The sequence below is a fragment of the Molossus molossus genome, unplaced genomic scaffold (assembly GCF_014108415.1).
Source record: "Molossus molossus isolate mMolMol1 unplaced genomic scaffold, mMolMol1.p scaffold_m16_p_7, whole genome shotgun sequence".
Lineage (NCBI taxonomy): Eukaryota > Metazoa > Chordata > Mammalia > Chiroptera > Molossidae > Molossus > Molossus molossus.
Window position 1 is genome coordinate 100,296,471 of NW_023425401.1, and position 11,765 is coordinate 100,308,235.

Consider the following 11,765-nt stretch of genomic DNA (forward strand, 5'->3'; position numbering starts at 1 on the left):
TGTCAGTCTGTACCCCGCTTCCACATCTCTGGGACTACCTCATTCCTCAGACTGTTATGTTCATTATATTCCACAAATAAGTGAGATCATATGATACTTGTCTTTCTCTGTTTGGCTTGTTTCACTTAGGATAATACTTTCCAGGTCCCTCCATGTCATCTCAAAGGATAAGAGATCTTTCTTTCTTACAGCTGCAAACTCAAAAGCTTCTGCACAGCAAAAGAAACAACCACCAAAATGGAAAGGCAACCCACTCTATGGGAGAGCATAATTGCCAATGATATATCAGTTAAGGGGGTAATTTCCAAAATATATAGCGTGCTCACACAACTCAACAAAAGGAAGACAAAGAACCCAATTTAAAAAAGGGCAGAGCAGCCGAATAGACACCTCTCCAAACAGGACATACAAATGGCCAAGAGAAATATAAAGAAACGCTCCTCATCACTAATCATCAGAGAGATGCAAATTAAAACAATGAGGTATCACCTCACACCTGTCAGAATGGCCGCCATCAACAAATCATCAAAGGAGTGTTGGCGAGGGTGTGGAGAAAAGGGGACTCTAGTGCACTGCTGGTGGGAATGCAGACTGCTGCAGCCACTATGGAAAACACTATGGTGTTACCTCAAAAAATTAAAAATTGGGCCCTGGCCAGTTTGGCTCATCTTATAAGTAATTGTGCTTCACTTCAAGTGGCCCCTTCCCAATCAATGTTAGGTCCAGATTCCTTTTCTTGTGTGTGTATGTGTGTCCTGGAAGTACTGCAATACAGGGTCGACGTGAGGAATGCACTGAGCACGCTCTTATTCTACTTCCTTGCTCCAAAAATCTGTTTAATACATTGTCCTCCGGTAGAGGACTTATCAGATATTACACTGATAAGAACAAATACTTCACTTGATCTTAGCCCCAAATGGATTGAGAAGCAATCCATTTTCTTTCGTTTTGCACTTAAACACTTTTAGTGCCACATGGTCCTCTGGCTCCAAATGACACTCTCCAAGAGCCATTTCAAAACTGTTCTTCCTTAGAGCCTGGCAAAAGGAGAGCATGTTACAAAAGGAGAGACTGCGGCCATACCAAGCCTGGGTCTACACTGATTGTCCTCTTTCAATCCTGAGAAGGTTGTCTTGGCAACCAGCTTTCCTAACTTGCTCTATTTCTTCCTCTTAAAGCCTTTGAAGTGAGTCCCTCCTCCATCCCAGCCTTTGAAGTTATTCTGAATAGAATACTAAAGATTATCTATTAACTGCCCTAGGAGATTTCTGAATACCCTAGAAAAACCTAGGGCTTTTCTCAAGCCACAGTCACAGCCATAGGCACATGGTTTCATGTGATTACAGCCCAACCTGCTACTGTGACTAACTAACCAATCAACCAATATTTCTTGAACATTTTTTATATTCTGGGCTCTGACCACCATAGTTACAATCTAGTGTTGTCTAATCCTCTATAACTGCCCTAACCGATATACAAGCTATGGCCACACATGCCAATCGAGCATTTGATATGGCTGGTCCAAATGAGGTGTGCTGTAAGTGTAAAATGTACATCAAATTTTGAGGTCTTGGTACCAAAAAAATGTAAAATACCTCATTAATAAATGTTGATGATTACCTAGTTGAAATCATAATGTTTTGGATATACTGGATAAAGAAAAATAAATTACTAACGTTAATTTTACCAATTTCTTTTCAGTTTTTTTAAATGACTACTATAAAATTTAAAATTACATTTGGCTCACAATACATTTCTGTTGGAGAGTGCAACTCTAAACATATGCATTGAAATTATCCGTAAAACATGTTTAAATATAGATTGTAGGACCCACCCCATATCTGTGTATCAGATAGGCTGGGTAGTGAGGTTGGGGGGTAGGCAATAATAAATCTGACAAATCCAGTGACCTAAAGTGACCCCACAGGATTATCTGATCATAAATTCCTAACTGGCCAGGTCATGGTGAATAGTCAAACCCCAGGCATGTAACTTTTTAGTAAAAGGTTTATCTTTGCCTTAAGCAAGCTCTATCCATTGTTCTTGTGCATCTAGGTTAACACACCCTTGGAAGGCTCTTTTCAGACTCCTCTGAAGCTTAATCACTCTCTAGAAAGCACATAATCTTGTTGACTATCCTGTAATCCAATCCCTGCCTTGCCGCTTGCTCTCTCTCTCTCTCTCTCTCTCTCTCTCTCTCACCTTCATGCACTCTTTCTTTGTTCTTCCCTTAAATTCAAATGCATAAAAGAAACTGCAAAACTGTCATTCTCAGGAGCAGTTGAGATCTTGCTTCTGGCATTGTTGTCAGTTTGGCTCAAATAAACTTACAAAAATTCTTTATAGGTTTGGATGTTTCTTTTGTTTTGTTTTGTTTTCTTATTTTGGAAAAATAAAAAACAGGAAGAGAGGAAGGAAGGGAGGAAGGAAAAGAAAAAGAAGGAAGTGAGGGAGGAAGGGAAGGAAGGAAGGAAGGAAGAAAGGAAGGAAGGAAGGAAGGAAGGAAGGAAGGAAGGAAGGGAGGAAGGGAGGAAGGGAGGAAGGGAGGAAGGGAGGAAGGGAGGAAGGGAGGAAGGGAGGAAGGGAGGAAGGGAGGAAGGGAGGAAGGGAGGGAAGTAGGTTTGGATGTTTCTTAAGTCAATAGGGTCCAGGAATGAGAATTTTCAACAAATGTTCTAGGTGATTCTTATGCACATGTAACTTTAAAAATCATTGGTCTTTTACCCTTCATGGTTTTGCTCAGTGGTTAGAGTGCCTGCAGAGTGAAGGGTCTTGGGTGTGATTCCCAGTCAAAGACACGTACCTGGGTTGTAGATTTGATTCCTGGCCCTGGTCGGGGTCATGTGGGAGACAACCAATTGATGTGTCTCTCTCATGTAGATGTTTCTCTCTCTCCTTCCCTCCTTCCCTTCCACTCTACCAAAAAAAAAATCAACGGAAAAATATCCTTGGGTGAGGATTAACAGAAAAAAAAAATTTTTTTTTAATCTTTATTAAAAAAAAATGTATTACAGATGTTCCTCATTTTTCCCCCCATTAACCCCCTCCTCCACATTCCCACCCCCCTGCTGCCTTTTCCCACACTGTTGTCTGTGTCCATTGGTTATGCATATAAGTTCTTTGGTTTATTTCTTCCCACTCCCCAACCCCCTTCCCTTTCAGGTTTGTCAGTTGAGCAACCAATTTGTACTTCTTATTCCCTTCACCTTTTTCACCCATTCCCCCAACACCCCTCCCATCTGGCAAAAAACAAAATAGTCTCTGTATCTATGAGATTTTCTGTTCTTCCTGTTCATTTTGTTTGTAGATTCCATTGTCCATAGATATGTATTCATTGCGATTTTGTTTGTTCATATATTTTATCTTTTTCTTCAAAAAGACCCTTCATCATTTCATATAATAACGGTTTGGTGGTGATGAACTCCTTTAACTTTTTCTTGTCTGGGAAAGTCTTTATATGGCCATAGATTCTAAATGACAGCTTTGCAGGATAGAGTAATCTTGGTTGTAGGTTCTTGCTTTCCATCACTCTGAATATTTCTTGCCACTCCCTTCTGGCCTGAAAAGTTTTTTTTGAGAAATCAGCTGACAGTCTAATGGGAACTCCCTTGTAGGTAACTAACTGCTTTTCTCTTGCTGCTTTTAAGATTCTCTCTTTGTCTTAAACCTTTTGCATTTTGATGATGATGTGTCTTGGTGTGGGCCTCTTGGGGTTCATCTTGTTTGGGACTCTCTGTGCTTCCTGGACTTGTATGTCTGTTTCCTTCCCCAAGTTAGGGAAGTTTTATGCCATTATTGTTTCAAATAGGTTTTCGATTTCTTGCTCTCTCTTTCCCTTCTGGCACCCCCAAGATGCGAGTGTTGGCACGCTTGAAGTTGTCTCAGAGGTTCCTCACACTCTCCTAATTTTTTTGGATTCTGTTTTCTTTTTGCTGTTCTCATTGGGCGTTTTTTGCTTCCTTATATTCCAAATCAATGGTTTGCTTCTTGGCTTTACCTACTCTACTATTGAATCTGTGTAAATTATTCTTTATTTCAGTTAGTACCTCCTTGATTTCTGACTGGTCCTTTTTTATGCTCTTGAGGCTCTCGCTAAGTTCACTGAGGTTCTCACTAAGTTCATTGAGCAACCTTATAAGCAGTATTTTGAACTCAGAACCTGTTAGTTTGCTTAACTGCATTTCACTTAGTTCTTTTCCTGGGGTTTTGTTCTGTTCTTTCATTTGGGACTTGTTCCTTTGTCTCCTCATTATGGCTGCCTCCCTGTGTTTGTATCTGTGTATTACTTAATGAGAGATATGGGGCTAGCTGAGACCAGATGCTGCTTGTTTGAAAGAATTTAGCTAAACCTGAAGCAGGATCCAAGACAGGCCAATCCTATGGTTAAGCAACTGGCAACAGTTTGGGTGGGCCTAAAAGTTGGGTGGGGTGTGGGGCGGGGCCTCAGGGAATCACCAGGGTGGGGCTACCAGTGTGAGCCAGGTTGCTGGAGTCCCAGATATGGCGACTGTGTGCCACCCCAGGGCAGGGCTCGCCAAAGGAACAAAGGCCTCTGACAGTACATTTTTCCCAGAGAAAGCCCCCACTCCAGCCCTCACTCCAATGCCAAACAGCTCAGTTATTCCCTGTATGACTCTGGTGCCCCTCGAGCTGCCTCCCTCCAAGCTTAGAGGGAGAGAGTCCGATAAGCCCGTGCACGGGCCCTTTAAGAGGAGCTGCCTGGGGCTCCAGCTGCCTCAGCTTCCCTGAGCCTCAGTTCCCGCTGGTTTTTCCAGCCAGAAGTGATGGGGATTCTCTTCCTGGCACTGGAATCCTGAGCGGGGCACCTGGTGTGGGTTGGGGACCCCTCAGTGCTCTGGGAGGACCTTCCCAGCGGAGGTGTCCTCCTGATTTTTATCCGCCACACGTGGGTGTGGGACCAGCCCCTCGGCCTCCACCCCTCCTACCAGTCTGGATGTGGCTGCTGCTTTAATTCCGCAGTTGTAGGACTTCCATTCAGCTTGATTTCAGGCGGTTTTGAATGATGGTTGTTCTGTAGTGTAGTTGTAACTTTGCTGTGGTTGTGGGAGGACATGATACCGCGTTTACCTACCCGCCATCTTGACCGGAAGTCCAGAAAAAAATTTTTAATAAAAAATAAAAATCACTGGTTTTTTTACTTATAAATCATGAGCCAAGAGTTACCCCTGCTCCAAATAAAATCATTGTTTAGACAGATGATGAGGAAGGTTAACTGACAGTCAAGAAAGAATCCCTCCAGGGAGTCCAAAGTAGTGTCTGGCACCATTCCAATAAAATAGAGAAAACAAAACAAAGCAAGACACTTGGATTCTTGTTGGGCACCCACAGCACAATCACTCTCAGATTAGCGGATGTTGTTATGCAAGGGGCAGGCACTTTCACAAAAGAAGAAATGTAGGCTTTGTCTTAGAATGTCTTATCTACCTGGTTTTCCAACTTGCGTCAAACTGAAAATAGAATTTTTTTTTTTAATCCTCACCTGAGGATATTTTTTCATTTATTTTCAGATAGAGTGAAAGGGAAAGAGAGAGAGAAAAAAACATCAATGTGAGAGAGACACATCAATTGGCCGGGACTGAACCAAAACCGAGGTATGCGCCCTTGACCAGAATCCGACCCTTGACTCTTTGGTCTGAGGGCTGGTACTCTAACCACTGAGAAAAACTGGCCAGGGAAAAAATAGAATTTGAAGACACAACTCTAACCTTCTCATTTTGACCTTTCTATCTACACAACTAAAAAAAAAAAATCTTCCACAAATATAAGGTTCTCCTGTATTTCAGTGTTACTGGACTAAGAGGTCCCTTTGCCTGCCCAGATCAGAGCCCAGTCAAACACGAATAGGAGTTTTCAGTCAATAAAGTAAGGGTTTATTAGTTGAGTAAGTTACGTCGTACCTAGAGTCACAGGTGAACTGTTGCTGAAGGACCTGGCTCCCCAATGGCTTCTAGGAATTGGGTTGTATAGGGAACAAGGGAGGAGGGTCGTGCTCTATGCTGATTGGTTGATGCTAAAATAGGGGGCAATTGATCACTGAATCTGGTCCTAATATCAGCCATGGCATCACTTGATCTTGTTTGCAAAGATCTTGTCAGTGGGGTTGTTCCCAAGCTGAAACACACCTGAGACCTAAATGTTATTGCTACTTTGAGTGAAACTCCGTCTCTTGTGTCAAACGGCCTGAGGCTTTGTTCCTAAAATGATCTTATGTCCACCAGAACCTCATTGTCCTGAGGTCTTGATGATTAAGGGAGTGGAAACGCAAGAGAGAAGGAGGCAGGTGAGTCAGGGTGCTGGATGAGGAGAAAAGGTCACATTCAGGAGAAAAGGTCATAGGAAAGAAATAAAGTTTCTGTGTGGTTATGTTACCAGACTGCTCCCACTGGCCCTGCCCCAGCACAGTCTAGGACCTTTCAGGTGTCAGGTGACTTCAATGTCCTTGACTCATCCAGAAAAGATTTCAAGGATGAATAGGAGTGAGAACAAAGCATGTTTTATTCAGGTAGAAAAAAAAAAAAAAGAGGCCAGAGTGCAGGTGCTGCTATAAAAGAAACGGAAAGTACACATCCTATTGGACTCAGGCCAATGTGAAGGTGAAATCTATGGGGTTTCGTCTTTGACCATGAGCTCACAGACACCCTTTAGATACAATGGGACAGAAATGTGGAAGTCGCTTGGGTGCCAGGGGCTTCTGTGTAGAGCCACTGTTATGGGTGGAAGTGGGGTTCTTGGGGTGCCATGAGGAGAAGAATTTCCTGAGGCCCCCAACGGTGGATGGGGTTTCATGGAAAATTTTACTGATGATGTAAAATTAAGGGGGTTTCATCTCTGTCCATCTTGCCATGGCAGACGTTCAATCTTGTCTTCAGCAGGGACAGAGTAAAGGCCAATGCCTAGAATTTCTGTTCCATATTAAAGTACAGTTCAGCCCAGCATCTGGCTAACTTAGCTGTGTTCCCAGCTGCAGTCCACTGTGTGTGAGTTGTGCACGGCCATGGACCATATGGCTGCTTAATGCCATATGACGATGGAGAGAGAACAGGTGGATGCACAGGTGAGGGCGGATCATGGAGAAAGAGAACAGAGAGTAAGGGGGAAACAAGAGTGAGGGAACTCTTTGGAAATTTAACCAGGAGCTTCTTCAAAGTAACCAATTGCCTTTCCAAAATTTTGTGTGCTTCTGATGGGGTCCACCCCCTAGCCAATCTATTGGTCCGCAGGCTAGACTGACAGGCAAGCTCCTCCTCTGTGCCACCCCAGCATCATAATGATTCAAATTGTTACCAGTGGTCGCTTGGGATTGTTAAATTAATTAAATGAGGAGGCCATTTGACTAAAGTGGATCTAAGGCCATCATGAGCAAACACCAATCTAAGCCTCTAAATGCCTCAAGGTTGCCAATCACAAATAGCCAACTCACCTTTAAGCTCTAGCCAATCAGGTAAATTTTTGTCATTGCCTCTGTATTTTTCTCTATATGTCTCTTCCCTGGCGCCTGTGAATAGAGAGCTGGTTAGCACTGCCTGATTTTGGCTTAAATAAACTCTGAATTTTTAATGTGCCTCAGTTTATCTTTTAATAGGATGAATCCAGGTGAAGGGAAAGAAAGACATTGGGAGATCTAGTGGTTTGGGTACTTAGTTATTATGACAACGATAATGATGATAAAGATGGTGAAGTCACCTGGGACCTTTTGGTGCCAGGAAATAGAGAAATGAAATGAAATGCTATTCATAGGCAACTACGAATGCATAGAGAACTAGAAGCTTCCACGACAGCTTTGAGGAGTCTCCCACCTCCTTTACTGGTCACTGCAAGGACCATAGCCAGGACCTGACTGTAAGGATAGCAGAATTGCTAGACCTTTTCACAGAAGCAAGGGAACTGATGGGGAAGGAGTGGGATCCTGAGACATGAGATGGGGACATTTGGGCAGATATGGATGGAGCTGGAGAATTTTTAATATCAGAATTCTTCTACGCCTCTTATCAGGAAGGACCTTTGCCTGCTGTTGAAGGGAACAAACCCATTTCTTCATAAGCTTTTCAATGTTACTTTTAATAAAGCAACTTAGAGAAATACTATATTTATCAATTGCTCATCATAAAAAAATACACATATGCCCAGCTGGTGTGGCTCAGTGGATTGAGCATCGGCCCGTGGACTGAGAGGTCCTGGTTCGATTCCTGGTCAAGGCACATGCCTTGGTTGCGGGCTCAGTCCCCAGTAGGGGGCGTGCAGGAGGTGGCCAATCGATGTTTCTCTCTGACATGGATATTTCTATCCCTCTCTCCCTTCCTCTTTCTCTAAGGAATCAATAAAATATATTTTAAAAAATAATATTCCCTAGTCGGTTTGGCTCAGCGGTTAGAGCGTCAGCCCGCATACCAGAGCGACCAGGGTTCTGTTCCCGCTAAGGGCACGGACCTCAGTTGCAGTTTGTCTCCTGCTCCCAGTTGGGGTCGTGTGGGAGGCAATCAGTCGATGTGTCTGTCTCACATTGATATTTCTCTTTCTCTTTCCCCCCTCTCTCGCTCCCGCTCTACCTGAAGATAAATGCAAAAATGTCCTTGGGTGAGGATAAAAAAAATAATAATACACATGTTCTTACCACTCCCATTTTCTTGGTTAGTATGCTCTGAAATTTTTGTCTTAGTTTATTATAACTGTATACCATTATTTTATGTTGTGTAGCATTTTTTCATTAACGTAACAAATATATATTGGGTCATACCATGTTTTTAGGATATGACAGAAAACAAAGTCTATGATAATCCCATCTTTCATCCATCTTACACTTCTTTCAAATATTATAACACACACTTTCTATTTTATAGTGATTCAGACAAAGTTCAAAGGATAAGTGCTTTAACTGTGCACAGCCCCTCACTTCCCCATTCATTTGTTTTCTGCATGTGATTCTTCTTCCTGTTGTTGGTTTATGTAACTTGGTTTGGGATGAAGAGTATCAGAATAGGCCACCCCACAATGCGCCTCTTTGGCATAAGAATTATTTTGAGCTAATTATTTTTGGAAACTGCAGACACTTGAGAAACTCTGAAAAGAAAGAAGTTATCTTTTTATAAGGGAAATGCACATTCATAAAGGAAATCTCCATTTGTAAATGTTTTCCTCTCTTACCAGGAAGAGAACGTTGACTCTACATTGCAAGAGAATCTTTAATAGAGAAGAAAATCTACATAACAAATCTGACCCTTCTTCATAGTCTCCCATAACTATCCTCCCCCTGCCCCCAACATCTTTTGTCTTTAGCTGAAGATGATATTTAAGGTGCTGTCTTAGGGCCATCTTGGAGAGTTTCTCGGTTTTCCTGGGTATCAGCCATGTGTACATGAGGTGTACATGTTAATAAACTTCTAATGATTTTCCTCTTTCAATCTACCTTTTATTACCGAGGTTCTTAGTAAAGAACTCAAAAGAGCAGAGGGAAAGTTATTTTAAATAAGATATCAGCCTTCCAGCCAGTGTGGCTCAGTGGATGAGCATCGATCCATGCACCATGGGGTCACCGGTTCGATTCCTGGTCAGGACACATGCCCAGGTTGTGGGCCAAATCCCCAGTGGGGAGCATGCAGGAGGTGGCCAATTGATGTTCTCTCCCATCGATGTTTCTATCTCTTTCTCCCTCTCCGTTCCTCTCTCTGTAAAATCAGTAAAGTAAAAAATAAACTGCTTCTCAGCCTTTTGGCTAAGATCAAGTTTAGTATCTGTTCTTATCAGTTTAATAAAGGAAAAAATAAATAAATAATGTATTAATCCTGGCTGGTTTGGCTCAGCAGTTAAAGTTTCTGCCCTGGCCCTGGCCAGTTTGGCTCAGCAGTTAGAGCATCAGCCTGCGGTCCAGAGAGACCCGGGTTCGGTTCCCGCTAAGGGTGCATATCTTGGTTGCAGTTTGTCCCTGGCCCTGGTTGGTCGTGTGGGTGGCAGCCACTCGATGTGTCCCTTTCACGTCGATGTTTCTCTCTCTCTCTCTGTTCTTCTATCTCCCTCCCACTCTATCTGAACAAAAAATGGAAAAATGTCCTCGGGTGAGGATAAAAAATAAAATAAAATAAAATAAATAAAGTGTCTGCCCTGGACCAAAGGGTCTTTGGTTCAAGTCCTGATAAAAGCAAATACCTTGGTTGCAGGTTTGATCCCCAATGGTTGTGAGGATGTTTCTCTCGTTCCCTTTCTCTCTCCCTCCTTCCCTCCTACTCTCTCTAAAGAATCAATGGGAAAATATCCTTGGGTGAGGATTAACAAAATAGTAATAATAATAATGTATTATATAAACTATATAAATAAAGTATTTATATTTATTTTCCTATGGTATGGTTGAATTTTTTGTTTCTTGTGGGGGTATTCCCCCCCCCCCCCGGGGAGAGCACTAACACAGTCCCCCATCCCACGAATTATGCAGTGGAGTTTCCCACGTTTGGGAGAATCACAGGAGCCAGCAGACTCAGCACATCCGAGTGCAACGGATAAGCCCCGCCCTGGAAAACCACCTTCGTGATGATGCCGTCTCCCCTGCCACGCAAGTATCACGGAGAGTTTTTGTTGTTTCGTTAGGAAAGGTTCTGGGAGACACTTCCAGATTATGTGCACGTAAGAAAATGTCCTCCTGTTGCTTTTACAAATAAAAAACTACTGAGCAAGAGAAGGAATCCTTTCTTGAAATTTTTTGTCATCAAAAGTTACTTGAAAAAAAAAATTACTTCAGAAATCGACATCCTGTCTGATGGATTTTCTTTTTAGGTATGTGACTTTCTGCCTGGCTGTATGTAGAATTTTTTCCCTTTGTGTAGGTTTAATTGAGAATATAGAAAAAAATAAATAAATAATGAAGAGATAAAGACAAAATTTCTCAGCCGGTCCAGGCCAGAATTTCTACTCCTCTGTAAACTCCAACTAGGAATAAATTAGCATCCCTGGTAAGATGTTTAAGTAATCCTGATAAATTTTAATGAAATTAAAGGTATCTTCTGAAAAACTATAATATTTATCCTGTCTAAAAGAGAGAACTTCCATCCCTGGCCGGATTGGCTCGGTGGTTGGAGGATCGGCTTGCGGACCAGAGAGTCCCAGGTTTGGTTCCCGCTAAGGGCACATACCAAAAAAATAAATTAAAAAAAAAAAAAAAGAGAGAACTTCCAGCCCAAGAAAGTCTTATAAGAGTTTATTTGAGCCAAACTGATGAAAATTGTCAGGAAGCCAAATCTCAATAGATTAAGAAAATGCTCCATAGAATGGCAGTTTTGCAACTTATTTTATACATTACAATCAAAGGAGAAGTCGGAAAGAGGGTCACATGAAATTCATTGAGTGCCCAGCCGGTCTGGTCAGTGGTTGAGCATCGACCCATGTACCAAGAGGTCACTGGTTTGATTCCCGGTCAGGTCACATGCCCAGGTTGTGGGCCAAATCTCCAGTGGGAGGCATGTAGGAGGCGGCCAATCGATGTTCTCTCTCATCGATGTTTCTATCTCTCTCTCTCCCTCTCCTTTCCTCTCTCTCTAAAAATCAAAGAAAGAAAAAGAAATTTTTTTTAAATTCATCAATGCAACGTTAAGAATGTGGAAGAAAGCTTAAGACTTTAATACAGTGGTTCTCCAACTTCCTGATGCTGCAACCCTTTAATTCAATACAGTTCCACCCTGGCCGGTTTGGCTCAGCAGTTAGAGCGTTGGCCTGCGGTTCAGAGAGACCCGGGTTCAGTTCCCGCTAAGGGCACGTACCTC

General features: G+C 42.5%; 2 non-coding genes and 1 pseudogene across 2 annotated transcripts; 1 reads left to right on the top strand and 2 right to left on the bottom strand.

Moving 5' to 3' along the window:
- Positions 1-739: 739 nt before the first annotated feature.
- Positions 740-933, bottom strand: LOC118620623. Its single transcript, XR_004957518.1, has one exon. It is a non-coding gene; the product is annotated as a U2 spliceosomal RNA (small nuclear RNA).
- An 8,777-nt stretch (positions 934-9,710) lies between these two features.
- On the top strand, positions 9,711-9,832 carry LOC118620634 (annotated as a pseudogene).
- Positions 9,833-10,399: 567 nt separating this feature from the next.
- Positions 10,400-10,569, bottom strand: LOC118620615. The gene has a single exon (XR_004957512.1). It is a non-coding gene; the product is annotated as a U1 spliceosomal RNA (small nuclear RNA).
- Positions 10,570-11,765: the final 1,196 nt, after the last annotated feature.